Raw genomic sequence first — 5715 nt, 5'->3', positions numbered from 1 at the left:
CAAAAAGTTGGGACTGGAAATCCCATTTATTCCAGCTATTCCACTTCTAGGCATATTCCCAGAAGAACTGAAAGCATCATACCACAGGGATATATGTGCACCTATGTTTATAGCAGCACAATTTGTAATCGCCAGATCTTGGAAACAACCCAAGTGTCCATCAACTGAGGAATGGATAAAAAAGTTGTGGTATTTCTATACAATGGAGTATTATTCAGCTATAAAGAAGGATCACATTGAGATATTTATCAATAAATGGGTGCAGCTTGAGACCATACTCATAAGTGAAATAAATCAATCTCGCATGTATGAATACCGAATAGTTTCCCTAATGTAAGTAATGATTCAAATATATAAAAATATGTGATAATCATGATTCCCCATTATGTGGCCTTGAAGCCTTATAAAATTTTCACTTATTAATTAGAAAGGCTTTATTCTGGGCTTTTTGATATGGAAATATTTGAAGCTATAGTATATGAAGTTTTATCCAAATATTTTAAGGAAAAAGACAGACACTATGGTAACTACTATTCTTTAAAAAAATTATTTAGCTATTTCTTATGTTTATTTTAATTAAGGGAAAAATTTTAAAAATTAGGATATATAATAGTAACTCTTTTCGATCTCCTATTAAATTGTTTTGAAGTCCTGTAATACTCCCACGATCTTGTTTTGACTGATTAGACTCTGTTCCATTCTGTGCGATAGTAGCAAGTCTGAGGGTATAGGCAACTAATTTGAAGGCAACAAGATTCACAAAGATGCCCATTCTGGTTTGACTATTGTCTCCTTTGGAAGTCCTGTAATGTTCACAATGCCTAAGTTTTATTGGTCTTGTTCTCCACTGTTTTGTCCAACTTTATAATATCCAATGAGATAGACAATTCCTTTTAAAGGAAACAAGAGACAACGTTGATAACCATTGTTAATAACCTTGTACTCTGTTCTACATCATGTGCTATGTCTATCCTTGGTTTTGACTTACAGCTTTGTTTTGCCATATTTGACTTTATTCTCTCCCCCCCCCAAAAAAAAAGTAATAAGAACTAAGGAGTAATAAAATCCAAAATGTGTAAATTTTGTTGTAAAAAAAGAGAGGGAGGAAAAAAAAAGAGCTCTAACGGATATAACAGCAAGTGTGTTTAGGGGTGTTAAATAGCTGACTATATTAATGTTTTTGGATCATTGAACACAGCTGTTTGCAGTCTCTCTGTTTGAATGTCTACTTTGTATTCTTTGATACTGTGATTTGAGCAACTATTTCCAAGAGGATAATATGTAATCTATTAACAGGTGATTTCTTACTGTTATGTTTTTTTTTTGTAGTTCTGTATTATGTGTAACCTTACACTGCTTTGTTTTGTTTTGTGTTTTTCTCTTTTTCCTCTTAAATTAAAAAAAAAGTGTTAATTGAAGATTTAGGGGGCAGGTGTGGCCAAAAAAAAAAAAAAAAAAAAAAGATGGCAGTTAAGAACCATGATGGCTCACACAAAAGCAACAAGAATTGCAGGCACCGAAAGACTCTTGAGCTCCAAAGCCAAACGCTGCTCCGCACTGTGCTGGGAGGGCATGCCGCGCGGGTTTCTGACCCTACCACACCGTACCAGGAGTGCACGTAGCGCGGATTTCTGACTGCTCCGCGCCGCGAGTGCACGCCGCGCGGGTTTCCGACGGTTCCGCACTGAGCCGGGAGTGCACGCAACGAGGATTCCTGACCGTTCCACCCTGTACCGGGGATGCACGCAGCACGGATTTCTGACCACTCTGCACTGTACCAGGCGCTGCGCGGATTTCTGACCGTTCTGTGCTGTACCGGGAGTACACGCTGCGCGGATCTCTGACCGATCCGCGCTCTGCCGGGAACGTGGGAAAGGTGGGCGGCGTGGACCCTGGTGAGTACTGGAGACCCTGCGACTGCCAGGGTTGGCCAGAGAACATCTTGGAACGGGACAGTGCCCGCCACCACGGGGACATCAATAACACAGAGTCTGGTGGCAGCCATTTTACAGTTGGGCAGAACCTACAGCTCAGTGGCGTCACTGAGCCCCCTGTAGGGAGGGCTAGTGGAAGGCATCTTGGAATTGGGCAGAGCCTGAGTACGTGTTGGCTTCAGCCTCACCCAGAGAACTGGTGGGAGACATCTTGAGTTTGGGCAGTTCTGCTGTGCTGGTGCTCCTGACACAGAGAGGTCTGGAAGAGAACAGCTGAGATTTGGGCAGGACCCTGTGCCATAGTGACATTAGTCAGCTGCTTCTGGTACAAAGAGAACTGGCAGGAGATACTGGGGCTAACCCAAGCCTCTGCTGGGGGCCCAATGAGCGGATACAAAATAGTCACAACTCAGTGACAACCAGTAAGTACAGCCTAATTTAGGAACTAACTGGCACAGAGGCTAGAGACTAGCCTGTACTGCCCCTGCATCCCAGTCTACCCCAGATAACAGTAAATTGGGGAGGACAGCAAAAACTCAAGCCAGCACGCTTCTGAAAGGCCCTAAGCAATTCGGAGAGGGCCAGAGAACTCCAGGACAGTCTGAAAGAAACCAGAAACATGACAAGAGATAAAAATAAAAAAAAATCTCCAGCTGCCCAACAGGAGAAAATAAGCCCAGGAGAACTAAACACTGAAGAGAACAAGCACAGTAACCATCCACTACTTGACACAGCATCAGCCGAAATTAAAAAGTACCTACATGATCTCATAGAGGAATTTAAAGCTGTACTCCTGATCCAAGTGAGGCACGATATAAAGAGATTAATTAAAGAAATGACAAGCCCCGCCCAAGAGAACACAGATGGAAGAACTGAGGAAATCAGAAAAGAAAGAGAAGCATCTGAAGAAGAATTTAAGCGTAACCTAGAATACATGAAACAGATCCAAAGAGAATATCAGGAAACTAAAAACTCCATTGAACATTGGCAAAATGCCTTGACAGAAACTAAAGACAGCCTTCTGAAACTTGAAGAGAGATTTAGGACATATGAACGTGAAAGAAAAAGCCTCTTAAAAATAACAAGGAATCAGAAAGAAGCAATTCTAAAACTGGAAGATGACAAAAAGATACATAACCTAAGAATAAAGAATGTGAGTGAGGAAGCAGGAACATCCAAAAATGAAATACAAAAAATATTCACAGAGATATTAAAGCAAAATTTCCCATATATAGCAAAAAGAAATGATATCCAGATAAAAGAAGCATACAGAACACCAGCTACCTACAACCAAAACAGATCTACACCTAGACATATAATAATCGAGATCCCAGAAATCCACCAAAAAACCAGAATATTAAAAGCAGCCAGAGAAAAGATGCAGGTTACCTATAATGGGAAATCTATCAAAATAACAGCAGACTTATCAACACAAACTCTTAAGTCAAGAAGGGAGTGGGGAGAAATATTCCAAGTCCTGAAAGAAAAAAATATGCAACCAAAGTTCATATATCCATCAAAACTCTCTCTAAAAATTAATGAAGAAATAAGATACTTTCAAGACAAGGAGGAACTGTGGGAGTTCGTGGCCACCAATCCAACCCTACAGAGAGCGCTGAAGGACATTATAGAGAAAGAGAGGAAGAGATACCAGGATTCCAGCAACAGTGGCAGAGAGGCCTCAGTGAACGGAGCAGACAATGGAATGAGGGAATAAGGTGGACAAATTATAGCAGAAAAGTGGAGTAGCAGACATGAGGCAGGGACGGTAAGCTAGTCTTTAGTATAGACAGCTCTGAAACTATATTTAAAAAAAAAAGCAGAGGTCATTGCTAATGGTGTATAATGATTTAAAAGACACAGTAGCCCTAGTGCCATATTTAGATTGAATTTAATTTGTTCTGGTCTGTCCGCTCATGTCAGATTTGAGGACACAGACATCTTGACCCAAAAATAGCAGGCTATACCATGGTAACTATCCTTACTTTCCTATTAACTTAAACTGAAATCCTATAATACTTACATTGTCTTACTATGACTGATCTTAATTGAATCTGAATCGTAAGACTATGGGTTGGCCATGGCTGATTTTATTTGAAATTGGTATGCTTGTCAGTATCAACCCTAAAAGTAGAGGCAACTACTCTGAGGATGACAAGTTGTAAAGAATATCCATACTGGTATTAATTAGTAACAGCTTCCAAACCCTACAATGCTGCCAAAGTTAAGTTTTTATAAAAATAGGTGATACTATATTTAACTATAATAAGCCAGTGTGGTGGTCAAATCTATTGAAAATAACAAGAGGAAACATAGTAACTATGGAAGATCATCTATATTGTGGTCTTAAATGTTTTATCCATTGCATGTTTTTCTAGGAAATTGTTTTGCTGTCTTGCTATGACTTGGTATTCCCTATAACACAGAGAGGATAGATAGATATATATGTAGAAATTCACACATGGGTTCTTTTTTTTTCTTTTTAATTATTTATGGGAACAGATTATATAATGTAAGATGTAATGAACAGATACTCTGAGGAAGAGACACTAAGAAACCTGAGGCTAATTTAGTAGCATTATGATAGAAATTCTAGAAATACTAATGTTTGCTGATTAGAATGACATTGGACTGGTTTCTTGAGTTCAATTTCAGCATATGTAGAGATGGGGACAGCTATCACAAAGAGTAAGAGAGATGAGTTGGTAGTACTATTGTCTTCCCTAATTTGGTACTTGAGGACCTAAAAAGTCTTCAATGATTTGATTAGTTCTATAATATACACTAAGTATATAAGGTGGATGAAGATGGAGACAACTATTTGTAAAAAACTAGAGACAGTTAGATAGACAATCAAGATCTCCAGTGGGCTTCCTATGAAATCTGTATTTCTTTAAATTGTTTTTTTAACTGCTATGTTCTGTTTTGATATGTTTAATCTTACCCTCTTTGAGAAGTAAAACAAATGTGTAGGACTGATAACCATGTTACTGAGCTCTTGTTCGATCATAGAGCAGAAGGGTTTGTAGTGTCACTTTATGAATGTCATTCTAAATGCTTTAATTCCATAACATGAACAGCTACCTCTAAGATGACATTGTGTAACTTATCAACCAGCAATTTCTTACCGTTTGTTTTTCTGTAAGTTTGTATCATTTCTACCCTTTTTTAAAATCTCCATGTATTCTTTTGTTTCCTTTTCTTTAAATAAAAAATAAAAAAAAAAAAAAAAAAAAAAAAAAAAGAATTGCAGGCACCAAAATTCAAAAATGTTAACATAAGTTAATTAAGCATGTCTATTGCAACACACAATGTATTTAATTAAGATTCATACTAGATACAAACACATCCAGTTGTTATTGCATCCACACTTTCGTTATTCACGACGTAAAGCAGACCGATACAGCAGACCTTCAGTGAGTGAAGAGTGAGGCCGAGAGCAGTTGTAAATCACCATGAGTCCCGGTTTGGAGGTGGCAGATTTCACTTTAGGTTTACTCTAGATTGAGACTAGTGAAAATGCAGTAGGATCTCCACGGCAGTTTTATAATACGGCTGCAAAATCTTCTCATGGATGTGTTGTACATTACATGTCTTAATTAAAGGTTATAATTAAAGGTTTTTAACATGATAAAAAAGGTACACAAATACAGGTTATATTTTGATGACCACGGCTGCATGCTGCATGACAAAACAAATGTATAAAGTAACTGTAGTGTCACTGAACCAGGTTCTTGAAATTTAATTCAGGCTGCATATGTGTAAAATGATTTTACCACAG

This window comes from Cavia porcellus, unplaced genomic scaffold (assembly GCF_034190915.1).
Source record: "Cavia porcellus strain 051 isolate PalLab524CR breed Dunkin Hartley unplaced genomic scaffold, mCavPor4.1 scaffold_15, whole genome shotgun sequence".
Classification (NCBI taxonomy): domain Eukaryota; kingdom Metazoa; phylum Chordata; class Mammalia; order Rodentia; family Caviidae; genus Cavia; species Cavia porcellus.
Note: the sequence above shows the minus strand (reverse complement) of the source record.